Below are 14,782 nucleotides of genomic sequence, written 5' to 3' on the forward strand. Positions count from 1 at the left end.
TTGTCATTATATACAAAAATATCTTCACCTTTTGTAGTTGTGAGTAAACTGTTTGCAGCATAGAAATTGGTTAATTATGGCATCTTCATCAATCACATGCATAAATGCAATAAACTGTGCATGATTACTGATGTCAATGGATTTATCGATTTGGAGAGTAAACAGACTATTTTGAAAGTTGGATATTACACTCTCCTCAATATTATCAGACACGTCAAGAATCCTTCTTTGAATTGTATTGCTTGAAAGAAAGATTTTGTTAATTTCGCCAAGCATAAGGTTCATCTTTTTGCATGCTGGAAGCATCACTGATTCTGCAAGAACATGAGACTTCGATTTAAGAGCAATAATTTCTGCCACATTATATGACGCTAATTGAGCGTTTACGAACACAGTTATTATTTTCTTATATAGTTGACTTTGCGTTGCATTTAATTTTAACAACCGTTAACTACATTTTTAGGTTTCCGGCTAGGACGATTAGTAGTAAGGTGACTTCTCATCTTATTTAGAACCATTGCTTCATAAGACAGCATTGGGCTGCACACAACACACAGCAGAGAAGGAATCTGTGTACTGTATATCCAGTCCAGTAAAATCCAAATTTCAAATAATCATCACTATACAACCGATGAACTTTTGGGTTTTTTAAATGAAGTTGTAGAATTATTGTTGTCACCATCGACTTTTTAGAAAGTTTTCCATAATTAAGGATGAATTGGATCTAAATTTTAAAAAAAAATATTTCAAAGCGGACTTTTATCATATTTAATTATGTTTTTTTTTTTAATTTTTCCAACTAAAACCTTAATTTACAAAACCTAAATATTAAATAAGAAATATCAACAAAGAATCTGCTAATATTCTTAACGAGATACATAGATGATATAAAGCATAAATTAACGCTTACCAATGTTTATTATTGTTGAAAAATTCAAAGTGCCCAACAATTAAAACAAATGATTTATTACACAGTTCTGATTTTTTTAGATGAGGACTGATTGTTTATATCACTTGTTTTCATCGGACTATTGCTCTCATCTTGAGTGTTATTCGTACAACGTTTCGGCCGGTGTAGCTTCTAACCTTTCTTTTCCAAGATGGCGACCATCACGCCTGACGAAAGTCGGCGGCTACACTGACCGAAATGTTGCACAAATAACACTCAAGATGAGAACAATAGTCTGGTGAAAGCGATTTATTACACATTTTTTTTATTTTTTTTAAATATATTTTAACCTTAACATTATGTAAGTAAGTAATAGTGTGTGAGCATTTATTGATACAAACAACTTCGGTTATAACGACATGGAAGCTGTTTTCCAACCTAAAACAACTTGTAACTTCCATCTTTAATCTCTTCGCAGCACACCACACCACATACCAGTAATCATTCCGCAGCACACTAATCTACCGCGGCACAGTGGTTTTTTGTTTTGTTTTGTTTTAAATTTGGTTATATTATTTATTGACCTTTTCTCTTCAATTTGTGATGTATAAAACTTTGGTGAGTAAATTAATTATTTACTTTTTAATAGACACTTGAAAATGGGGGGGGGGGGCGTGAATTAAAAAAAAAAAACGTTTGGCTAAAATATTATATTCGGTTTATTGGAAAGAGCATAAAATTTCACATTGACCCTGAAAATATCGTAAAAATTGAATCAATAGAAAATTTTTTATAGATTTTTAAAGTTTAAAAATTGAAAAATATTGAGTTCGTAAAATTCATTACTGTTTTTTAAAAAATAAAAAAAAATATTTCTATCACTTTTAAAACAACTTTAATAGTTTACTTTGGAAGTATAATCCATAAAGAAAATAAACAACCCACTTTTAAAAGAGAAATTACGAGTTTTTTTTTAATATTTTATTCGCAGTTTCGTGTTAGGGGTGTCAAAAATTCCTACAAAAAATTCTCAACGACTGCTCTAAAGAAACATGGCCTCGTCTTCGGTAAAAAAAAACGGCAAATTTGTTTTTCGGAAATAAAACAAAACTACTTTATCATTTTTTTTTTTTGTGTGTGATTTTTTGTGATTTTTTGGAATATACAATCTTCATTCCATGATAAATAGGTACAATATAAAAGTTTTTCTTCGTTTTTAGTTTACCATTATAAGTGCCAATCTGAAAAAGCACCATAGTTTTTTTTTTCAGAATCTTGGAGTCCAAAGTTATGAATGCATATTTAATAGAAATAATTATATTAAACCTTGTAACTCTTTGTTTTTTCGGCTTGTATAGAATACTCAGCAAATAGTTTCTAAATATAATTTTTTTTTTTTCATCTTATCCGGATTCCTAATTTAATATCTGCCATAATGTTATAGAATTTCATAAGTAGTTGTATATGTTTTGTTCTTGCTTTTGTTTTTTGTTCTTTACAAAAGCTCCACGTCTTTTGTTATTTTTCATTAAACATAAGAAGACACTGTTCTGTCACATTTTCCCAATAAAAATCGTTACTAATGTAACAGGTGGATTGAATTTCCTTTTCTCAACGGGAACTTCACACTAAGTTGCATTTTTTTTTTTTTTTTTTTTTTTTTTAATGAAAAACACATTTCACACTAAACAATCTCATCGGCCTCTAACTTCTCGCTACTTATTTCGGTAGCATTTTTTTCTTTTTTTTTTCTTTCTCTGATATTCTGTCATTTTTTATCCTTTGAATCTTTTTATCTTTACTTTCAGAGATTCTTTTCTTAAAAAAAAACAGAAAAAAGGCACAATTTTTTTTAACAGTTTTGGCAACAGTAGCAAAAATGAAAACGCTGTTTATATATATATATATATATATATATATATATATATATATATATATATATATATATATGATTTGAAGGGTTGTTCGTTTTTTTTTACAATATAAATTGGTACGAAAATGTGGTGAAAGAAAAAATAAATATATAACAAATAAGTATTATCAAAGGCAAGATAAGTTAATCTTCTACCTAGCTGGAAAAGTTTTCAGTGGTTTTATTTACTTTAAAACGTTTATTCGTCCCGAAAAACAAATAGTGTATAGCGTTACGTGAGAACAAAACAAAAAAAAAAATGGCCGCGAATTGACACCTAAATATTTCAAGTTTCCATAATGAGTTCTAAATAAAAATAGAACAAAATACTACTAGAAATATTGCCGTGATATATATTGGATGGAGTTCTAACAATATTTTGTTTTATTCTTATCTTTAAGTCATTATCGATATTTCAAATATTTAGGCGTCAATTCGCGGCCATTTGTCTTGTTCTCACCTGACGCTCGACACTATTTGTAGCTCAGATCAAATAAATGTTCTAATATATATAAAACACCAAAAACTTATTCAGCTAGGTAGAAGAGTAGCTTATCTCAACTTTGATAACATTTATTTGTTATATATACATTTTATTTTTTATTACCGTATCTTTCTATTAAGTTACATTATTGTTTCAGCTACCCAGCCGTTTTTTGGCCGTCTGTAGCTTCCTCAGACTTTTACAGAAATGTTCGTTATTATGGGATGAAAGAGTGAATGAGGTCGGGGGGGGGGCGAGGAGGGCGGAAGAAAGAGAGGAAGGGAACAAGGGGGGAAGGTCCAGACATACTTACCAAGAAATCATCTCACCAACGAGACGCCAAAAATTTTAACATTAACACTCGAATTTTAAAGTACCCCCCTCCTCATACCCCCACATATTCCCCTTCCCCTCCATGTATCCCTATGCCCTCAGCCACACCAGAAATGAACTTCCCAGACCCTCCCCCACAAGTTCCTTAAATTCCAAAACTAAAACATTACCGACATACCACATACCTTCCCCCCTTGTTCCCTTCCTCTCTTTCTTCCGCCCTACTCGTACCCCCTCGACCTCATTCACTCTTTCACTCTTTCATCCCATAACATTTCTGTAAAAGTCTGAGGAAGCTACAGACGGCCAAAAAAAAAACGGCCGGGTAACTAAAACAATAATGTAACTTAACAGAAAGATGCGGTAATAAAAAAAATAAAACGCATATTTCCTCTACAACAGTATTGAGCACTTTCTTCAGTTTTTATTAATTACCATTTCCACTATATATATATATATATATATATATATATATATATATATATATAATATATGTGTGTGTGTGTTTTTTTTTTAAATTCAGCAACTGACAAGTAGACGACGAAAAACGTGTTAGTGGATAATTATATTTTTAAAACAATATATATGCACTCCCCATATGGAGGTACCAAATTGGTTAAAAGGAAAATTATTCTTGACTCGCATTTAGGTAAAAAAATGCACTTTCGTAAATAATTGAATTCATTCAAAACGTATCGCAAAAACAAATAACATCTTGCCACATATCCGTACCAATGTGTATTGTAAAACAAAACCGGATTTGATGATATTTCTGAGATGAGATGTTGCCAATTTATTATTCAAACAACTAGGGTTATAAATAATTTCTCCAAGAGAAAGAAGCAATTCTCTTTTGAGAACTGATTTTATTGTCAAAACTAATTCTGAATAAAAATCGCGATTGTTGTACATGATATTAATTGGCGAGGTTATTTGGCGTAGACCGGCTACGTTCTAGCGACGTTAGCCAGGAACTATTTTCATTGGTCATTTTATTCATCAGAATCCGCCACCGGCATCACTATTTCTCTCTTTCTGCCATTCAGGCTTAAGTTATTCAATGTTCAACCCTTGATACAATTTTGTGATAACTAGTGCTGTGACAGCAGCATATTCTTTTCATTGTTTTGACTCTTGAGTATATATCCATTAATATCTTATATGTTTTTATATAGACTGATGTGGTTCTTGGTTGATTGACTGTGTCTTACTGTGTCGGATATATATTTGAGAGTCAAAAGAATGAAAAGAATGTTCTGTTGTCACAGCCATAGTTATTACCCATCATTTTCACATGGTCTACATTATCCTCACTCTATGCTCCTCTTACCAATCTGACTTATCATCCTTAAGACAATGACAGCTAGTGATCACTCACAGCACTATCTTGAAAAATTAAAACAATATTTTTTCAGTACATGTCATCTGTTTTAGACTAATTCTTTGTCTTATCATACCGTGCATGACTCCCAAAATATATCTTCCATTGGATGTCGCCACTTTATCACAGTTGATATATATATATATTGTCGAAGTTCTTTCAGTGTATGTTTACCAGAAGTGGAAAATGTAAGGGCAGCGAACAGAGGTCGGTAAAAATTGTGAATTGTCTCCCTTCCAACATGAAACAAAAATGCTTTACTGCTATGTACATGGCGAGTAGTTCTCGGCCGAAAACGCTGTATTTGCGCTGAGTAGTGCTCAGCTTAGCAGAAAAGAAAGACGGTGATTGTGTTTGACAGCTTACAACCTGGTTGAGCACGGCATCAACAGCTACATCGAAAGCTAACGTATGATAGCTTTGTGAAGTTGACCAGAGCTGTTTTGGATGCACAGAAAGTTTCCAGAGTTTTGTCTGTGAGAGACAAGGCCTTCTTATGTGTATAGAGTGAATCTGAGCTTGAACAGGTGATGTGAACAGTTAGGTATAAAACGGCAGCAGCAAATTCACGAGTCCAATATATCGATGAAGTTGATACAAGAAAGTGGGTACAAGAAAATCTTGGATTGCTTGCACTTTTGAAGGCAAAGATGGAAGTCCAGATTTGTCGATCCAGTGTCCAAGGAAATCCAAGGATCTGTCACTGAATTTTGCAACGTTGATTTTTAATCCAAAGGATTGTAAACGTTGAAAGACTTTGGTTACATGTTCTTCCTGTAAGGAGCTTGCGATCAAGATGTCATCGATGTATGCAAAGATGAAGGGTAGTCCACAAAGGACTTCGTCGATGAATCTTTGGAATGCCTGTATTATCAGTCCAAAAGGTAGAGAGGTGAACTCAAATAGTCCAAAAGGTAGACAGGTGAATTCAAATAGTCCAAAAGGTAGAGAGGTGAACTCAAATAGTCCAAAAGGTAGACAGGTGAACTCAAATAGTCCAAAAGGTAGACAGGTGAACTCAAATAGTCCAAAAGGTAGACAGGTGAACTCAAATAGTCCAAAAGGTAGACAGGTGAACTCAAATAGTCCAAAAGGTAGACAGGTGAACTCAAATAGTCCAAAAGGTAGACAGGTGAACTCAAATAGTCCAAAAGGTAGACAGGTGAACTCAAATAGTCCAAAAGGTAGACAGGTGAACTCAAATAGTCCAAAAGGTAGACAGGTGAACTCAAATAGTCCAAAAGGTAGACAGGTGAACTCAAATAGTCCAAAAGGTAGACAGGTGAACTCAAATAGTCCAAAAGGTAGACAGGTGAACTCAAATAGTCCAAAAGGTAGACAGGTGAACTCAAATAGTCCAAAAGGTAGACAGGTGAACTCAAATAGTCCAAAAGGTAGACAGGTGAACTCAAATAGTCCAAAAGGTAGACAGGTGAACTCAAATAGTCCAAAAGGTAGACAGGTGAACTCAAATAGTCCAAAAGGTAGACAGGTGAACTCAAATAGTCCAAAAGGTAGACAGGTGAACTCAAATAGTCCAAAAGGTAGACAGGTGAACTCAAATAGTCCAAAAGGTAGACAGGTGAACTCAAATAGTCCAAAAGGTAGACAGGTGAACTCAAATAGTCCAAAAGGTAGACAGGTGAACTCAAATAGTCCAAAAGGTAGACAGGTGAACTCAAATAGTCCAAAAGGTAGACAGGTGAACTCAAATAGTCCAAAAGGTAGACAGGTGAACTCAAATAGTCCAAAAGGTAGACAGGTGAATTCAAATAGTCCAAAAGGGGTGTATATTGCGGTCTTAGGAATGTCTTCCTCAGCAATGGGAATTTGGCTGGCAAATGCTCGTCTAAGCTCCAATCTCTGGTCCCCTCTTAACAATCTTTCACAAAAAACACCCGTCTAGCTGAAACGACTGTCAATAATTTTCCCCACTCTTTATCTGTGCCTAAATCAAAACGTAGATTCCATGAACAAGCCTTCTTTCTTAGAACTGCACGCCTGTGGAACTCTCTTCCATTTGCCTGCTTCCCAGCTGACTACAACTTGGTTGTCTTCAAGTCCAACATAAACAAATTCTTGATGAGCCACTCCCTTAAGTAAACCAATTTACCAAATTTCCATTACTAATGATTACTACAATATTATCCCATTTACTACTGTACACCCTATAACCCTTATTCTCGAGTGGTCTCCGGGCCTTGATAAGTGATGTCTCTTACGTAAAAAAAAAAAAAAAAAAAAAAATTGATATGTGAGAAAATTGTAGTGCGGATAAGAACACAGAAAAATTGTGCAGGTGTCGAATGGAGTACCTGTCAAAAACAGCTGCTGCATTGATAGCAGTATAGTCTCTTCGGTGTCTCTAGTCTCCCTCTGATTTCTTGAGTATCATGTGAAATGGGGATGACCATGAGCTGCTTGAGGGCCATATAATATCAAGATTCATCATGTGCTTTAATTCTGAACGAGCTAAAGCGAGCTTCTCCGGGGACAAACATAAAGGCTTGGCATGCACTGGTGCACCACGGGTTGTGATGTGATGTCGTACACGGTGCTTGATTGTGTCTGTGTGCGAAAGGGTTGAGTGAGCTTAGAGAATTGGTTCAACAGGTCTGCAAAAAATTGCATTTGGTGGACTTGCTGCACGGATACTTGGTGTGTTACATGAAAGCATACCACAGTGGACAGAAAGAGATGTCCTTGTGTCGGATAAACGACGGTTTTTCAGGACGATGAAAAGTTGAAAGTGATGTACACAAGTAGGCAGAGCTAATTTTAAAGGTCCGTTGTGTGTACAAGTGTTAGAACAGTTTGTTAGCATTGTTGTATTTTAGGAATAATTGATTGTTCTTATAATTGATAAGTTATTATGTTCGATTGTTCTTGGTTGATATTAATGTTTGTGAAAGATCAGATCACCTTACCTTATAAGTCTGTTTGTTGCACTTTGACTGTATCTTCATAGAACGTGCGAATTTTCATGTGTGTCCCGCTTGGCATCGAGGCGAGAGAGAGAGAAAAGAAGAGGAAAAAAACGGAAGACTTAAGTGTCACTAGAACAGAAGGTCAGGTCATGTCATTTGTCACATGCCCTGCGATTGCTTTGCGTGTATGCTGCACATGCATAACTTGCTTTTGTGTTTGAGCTAGACACAAGGCGAATTTAGCAGTTGTAACGGTTCACTATAACCTTGCTTGTTTGCTTGCATGCATCTTGTCTTCAACGATTGAGCGATTCCATCTTTTAAAAAAAGGATGACAGGTGAATTTATATATATAGGGGGGGGGTATGTTTTGGTTTCGATTCTAGCTGATGGCACCCAAGTCATATATATTTTTTTTAGTTTGGATCTCACTACCATATATTAGTTTGAATATAATAAAAATAGAGAATTGTCTCTATAATAATAAATACGTAATCTGCATGAATTAAAATATCATATTTAACCATATCTTATGACCGGGCAACACCAGGCAGCCTGCTAATATTTCATTAAACTTGCATAATTTTGATTTTTGGTGATCCCCAAAAAAAGGTATCACAATTAGTAGTCTTTGAGTATCAGACCAACTTATCATAGATGAGGAAGTATTAACCCTTACTTGTAAGACCACCAGATATTTGCAGCAAGTTTAAAAATAAACAGAAATCTCTTATTTTCAAATGCTATTCTCCAATCCATCCACGAATGTAAATTTTACAAATTCTGCAACCAGATGCTCATGTGCAATATTTGCAACAGCGCAAACATCATTAGCGCTGGGAAGTTTATGTCTGCGAAAAGAATGCCAAGTGAGAAATGCTTTGATTGGCACCAAAGCGAAACACAGACACATGTCAAGGAAGACATTTTTCTCAGGAGCAAAGACTTCTTTTTTATTTTTACGACTGCTTTTCGTTGTTGAAAATTTTCATTTTAAAGTTCAACTTAGTAAGCGTCCGTGAAAGTTGCAAATTTTATTCAAGAAAATCGGTTTAAATTTTATAAAATAATCTTTTTTATTTAATATTTGTTTTTTGTTTTTTTTGTTGTTTTTTAATTAAATAGAACAAAACAATATCTTTTCATTTTTCTTTTCACTCCTTATATGTATCAGTAGGTGTGTCAGAAATTTCGTGAAAAATATTGAATAATTCCACCCCGTCTTTCCAAGCTTATAACTCCTCGAAAAATGTAATTCAAGCCCTAATTTTTTTTTCAATTAAAGGACAAGGACCAAGGTTTCATTAAAAACCAAAAAAAAAACGTGTTTTCTTTTTTTTAAAGGTTTCAAACTTCGGACTTTACGGGTAAATTTCTAAAAAACACTACTTTTTTTTGTTTTAAATTTGAATATATTATTTATTGATCTTTTATCTTCGATGTATCAGCGAATGTGAATTAGTGTTTCAACACATTTTTCACGGGTTCTTCACTCAATAGATATAAGTGTGCAGTAATAATCAAGTCTAAGTGATAATCTTCTGGAAATTAAATGTTCAATACTCTGTATGGGCGATACTGAGAATACATTACAAATTATTTAAGACTTTTACCTGGTCATGGCTGACGGAACGAGAGCAATCTACTTATGTGGATTAGCTATAAGATTCCATAAGAAATTTTGTGCAGATTATCGATCTTAGCATAAATATTCTTGAGTTGGATAAGATACACCTGAGGAAGAAAAGAGGTTACATCAGCCAAAACGTCATAAAAATAACATTCACAATAAGAACAGTAGTTTAAATAATCCAAATAATACAGATATATATACATATATACATATATACATATATATATATAATAGTGATGGGACGATTCCAATATTTTTCCCGATTCCAATACAATTACAAAATCCCACTCCTTCACTGTAGAGATCCCTAGATGCTGTAAAGCCTTTTACTCTAATAGTTTCTTCCCTCAGACTGCTAGATTTTGAAATTCTATCCTTGTTTCTTGCTTCCCTGTCTATACTAACCTGCAGAAGTTTAAATCTTGTATGAACAGCCACCTTGCTCTTCTCCTCATATGGTCCTCAATAACTATGGTCCCAAATAGTAGCCCCTTATGTCCAAATGACAATATGCCTTGTTTCAGGTGAAAAAGAGTAAAAAGATAATCTATACTATTAATAAAATTCGAAATGTTTATTTATTTATTTATGTGTGTGTGTATATATATATATATATATATATATATATATATATATATATATATATATATATATATATATACACCAATAAAACTTTCAAACGGATGCACCGAATTGAAAAATTCTTTTTTTCCCTAAAAGGTGTGAGTCCTTAGATCAGGGGTTCTCAACCGGGGTCCACATGGACCCTAGGGTTCTATGAAATATTTCTGGGAGTTCACAGAATTATCATTATTATTACTTATTATCATTATTATCATAATCATTATAGTTGTTGTAGAATACTTTATTTGCATTAAATTAGTTTTCATTTAAAAATAAAGCTTAATTATATAATATTTCTTTGATTATTAAAACCTCAAAATTTATATTAGTGAAAAATAGAAGATTGTCTTATGACCAATAGTTATGAAGGGGTCCACCAAGATAAAAAAAAAAAGGGAAAAGGGGTCCATGAGTAAAAAAATGTTGAGAACCACTGACCTAGACGATCTATCATCATCCTGCGGCCTCAGCCGAGATAGAACTCACTTACACCCTTCTAGTATTCCATATCTGTCATAGCACCCAACCCTAACCCTAACCCTAACCTCAAAATTTATATTAGTGAAAAATAGAAGATTGTCTTATGACCAATAGTTATGAAGAGGTCCACCAAGATAAAAAGAAGGGTAAAGGGGTCCATAAGTAAAAAAAGGTTGAGAACCACTGCCTTAGATTGTCCTTATCTATATATGGGTTGTAACAAACAATGCCAAGTCACACAAAAAACCCAAAATAAGGGTTTTTGGGTCCGTTTCGCACATATAGGGTGACTAAAACAAAACAAAAGCTAAATGGAGGTCATCTAGAACATATGCTGTAGAACGGAGAAAAAAAAGGCCAAAGACCCTAGTTTTCTGATGTGATGTTTTGAATATAATAAGCTCATCATGAGTTTCATTTCATTCGAACAAAACACTAAGAAATAAGGCCTAATTAGAGTTGGGGCCCGTTTTTTTTGGGGGGGGGTCACCCTGTATGTTGAAAAAGTTACCTGCTCATGTCAATAGAATTTAGCATTGTCTGTATACAGTCGCGGTAACATCTTTCGGTATATGGACAGGACTTTTAGCGCAATGGATAACGCGTTTGACTACGGCTCAGAAGATTTCAGGTTCGAATCCTGGCAAGTTTGTAATAATTTTAACCATCATTTTATCCAACGTTTACTCATTATCCTTACCCTTAGTTAGGCCATTTTTGTTTTTTCGGTGATTTTGTTTTGTGCATATGGGAATTTCCCATACTCCGAGTTCCCAGGGTAAGCGTTGATCGATGTTGAGTGCTTGACTCGGCGTTGTGTGTTCCAACACGGTGCAGCCGCTAGTATATAATAATAATAATAAACAATGTTATTGCTGAGTAGGATATCATAACAAAGGATGGTCAATGACACCCACTCTCCTACGCTTTTTATGTATAATTTGCTGTTAAAAAAATAAATAATAATATTTTCTACAAATATACATTTCAAAGTGTCTGTTCTGTTCTTAATCGATAGAGAGAGGTACTTTCTAGATTGGATAACTTTTTATTTTTGTTTCAAGTGCTTAACTGGATTTTCTCCCACATTAAAAAAAAAACATTCTTATGCTTAATTCTCTAAGTAAATAGGAAAGAAGAAATGCATATTTTCTGAAAACACACATCCAGATTTGACCTAAGAAGATATAATCTATAAGAATTTTGGAAATATTGAAAATACATACAAGGTACCTTCAATAAGTTTCCAGACATTTTTGTACAGGCATTTAAAATTGTCGTAGACTTTTAATAATTCAGTATGTTATTGCTATATATCTTATTAGATGACTGACCAATTTTTATTATTTCTGGTTCAAATGAACAGCTACAGCAAGAATTGAAATACATGCTACTAAAGCTTGATTGTCACAGATGATGAATTTCAAAAATGCAATCTGGATATGAAGACATTTTAGAAGAACGATATGCAATAAAATTCTGTTTTAAACTTGGAAATAAATGCCACAGAAACTTATGGAATGTTTCAGATTGCTTTTGGACCATCTGGTATGAATCGAGCATCAGTTTTTTAATGGCATAAGAGATTCAAGGAAAGAGAGAGTCTCTGAGGGATGATGAGAGGTGTGGCAGGAGTAAGGAAAGAACACCAGAGTTGATTGGCCAAATAAAGAATTTCATGGATAAGGACCTTTGTGTGTCTAATAAGTGCACAGTTTTATGTTAGTGTGGGGACTGTACACACAATTATTTGCAAGGAACTGAAGATGTGGAAGATTTGCGCAAAGTTTGTCCCAAGAGTGCTCTATCCTTTTTGCAGACTATTTGACCAAGATCGGCATTAAGACAGTTTCTCACCCTCTCTATAGTGCAAACCTTGCTCCTTGTGAATTTGGTTATTCTCTAAACTCAAGGAAAACCTTAGATGCTGCGTCATGAGACAATTGAGCGGATGAAAGAGGCTGTGATGAGGGTCATTGACATGCTCACACAAGAGGACTTCCATGGGGCCTTCCAGAAGTTGTTGGAATGGTACAAGTGTATTGCAACCGGAGGAGATTACTTCATAGGAGACTAGAGTTTCATGTGTGTCTATCAGTGAAAATACCCATATGAGCTGGTTCAGGATAAAATAGCACAAAAAAATGGGTTGATATGCCATAAAATAAAACAACCAGCAATATATAGATCATGGTCTGTCACATAGTTCCTTAAATTCTTTTTCTTTTTTTTTTTTTTTAAATTCATCTGATGCCATCTAAAAATGTTACATGCTATTAAAAAAGTGGATCAAAGTTATTGGGTTAAATAAAGGCATCCTGAAGACGGCATGTTCTTGTTGGTTTAACTTGCCAACTACGGAATAAAATTTTAAAAATACGTCAAAACACCAAAAACTTATCCCAGAAGTTAGAAGAGCAACTTATCTTGCCTTTGGTTACACTTATTTGGTATATATTTGTTGTTTTTTTTTTACCATTTTTTTTTTTTTTTCGTTTGGTGATTTCTCTGCTAAATACCTATTTAATCTAAATCGTCATTTTCGCGCCTTATACCCACAAGCTTCGTTTTATTTAATGAAATTGAAAATAACACCGAGAACGAAAAAAAAAAAACAAAAAAAAACGAACTGCTTATCAAAGCCAACCAAGAGGTAACTAACCAAAAAGAAAGTCCCTGAAAAAGAGAAAATAAAGTTCCTCACATAAGGAAAATGCATCAAGTTCTTCTGATACGTTAGTTTTTGGTTTATAGCGAGTTAAGAAGGCAGCAGACTGCCGAAAAAAAAAATAATAATAAAAAATAAACAACAACAAAAAAAGACGGAAAGAAAGAAAAAGTGGTGATTCCATTTTTTTTCTTTCCGTCTTTTTCTCTTGGGGTGTTTGGTGAATATACACTCGCTTATGTTTAGGGAAGGGGAACAGAGAAGGCAAAGAAATTAAATGGAGGCGTTGGCGACGGAAGAATAGGAAAGAAATAATAAATAAATAAAAAAGAAGAAGGTCAGTGTAATATTAAAGTAATGGTGAGTTGGTGAGGTGGGCCTGAGATTCTTCGAAATTCTGACTGGGGGAATTGACATGCTCCCACCGTCCAGCGAAGTTGTAGAATTTATGCTGGTCTGTCATTGGACATTTTGGAACTAAAAGAAAAGTTCCAAGTTACGAAACTCATTTTTTTTTTTTTTTTTTTTTTTTAATCTTTTCGCGATTCCGGACATTTTTAATAACAAACTATTTGGATTCTGTATGATTTTGCTGAACTTAAAAATCAAGTCTTTTACTTCATTATTTATTTGTTAGTAGTATTTATTTATTAACTTCTCGCCATGTAAAACGGGTTTGGTCAGTGACATTTTTTTGTTGGCACTCACGTTTTACGTCGGTCATTCGGTCATCGTTATAATTATTTAAAATAACAAAATCTTCGACCATTTTTTTTTTTTTTTCTCTTTTGGTGGATACTTTTGTTGCACTTCAAACTTTGCTAAGGGTTTCTTAGCCGTGGACATTATATTTGTTTACATTCATTCAAGGTAAGCAGATTTCCCCTTTTTTGCTTTATTTTATTTTATTATCATTTTTTTTTTTTTTTTTCAATTAACTTTTTTTTTTCATCATTATCGATTCCTTCTGTTTTTGTTCCTCTGTTTTCGTAAAACAATTAAACCAACAATCATTTACTTCGTTTACCTGATCACGCTTTCGGCAAAGTTAGACACAAGGACAATTTATAGTGAGGAAGCTAGCTCTTTTTCTAACGTAAAAACTGGTGCATTCTGCCATGATCACCCCGCTGCTATTCCTCATTGAGAGCACATCAGGCGACCAGCAATACTCACCTCACCTCCCAAAGAGGTAATGCCTGGGAGGATTCTCTCCCTGCAAGTTCTTTAAAAGTATTTATTAATAAATATATTTAGTTTTATTTAGATTCAATTATGTTACAACAACCAAACATTAATAGAATAAAATATGATTTTATTCTTGCAATATTTATCTGCTACCCCCCCCCCCCATCCTTTTTCAGTTTTATATTATAATACCAACAAACAAACCTAAATTTGCTAACTTTGCAATTTTGGTGTCAAAAAAAATATCTCAGAAACGCGTTTTT

At 33.9% G+C, this 14,782-nt stretch overlaps 1 protein-coding gene across 4 annotated transcripts in view; it reads left to right on the forward strand.

The window, feature by feature from the left end:
• Positions 1-14,782, forward strand: part of LOC145254898 (zeta-sarcoglycan-like) — a 367,875-nt gene that overhangs the window by 42,485 nt on the left and 310,608 nt on the right. Inside the window, exon 1 of one of the 4 annotated variants that reach the window (XM_080113851.1) lies at positions 13,771-14,201. The exons of 2 other annotated variants lie outside the window; for them this stretch is intronic. The gene's annotated coding sequence lies outside the window, so the exon portion shown is untranslated. Of the gene's footprint in view, positions 1-13,770; positions 14,202-14,782 lie in introns of those variants that run through there. One more of the 4 variants, XM_080113862.1, reaches the window with a different exon arrangement.

The sequence above is a fragment of the Euprymna scolopes genome, chromosome 3, assembly GCF_053919585.1.
Source record: "Euprymna scolopes isolate OS-2025 chromosome 3, ASM5391958v1, whole genome shotgun sequence".
Lineage (NCBI taxonomy): Eukaryota > Metazoa > Mollusca > Cephalopoda > Sepiida > Sepiolidae > Euprymna > Euprymna scolopes.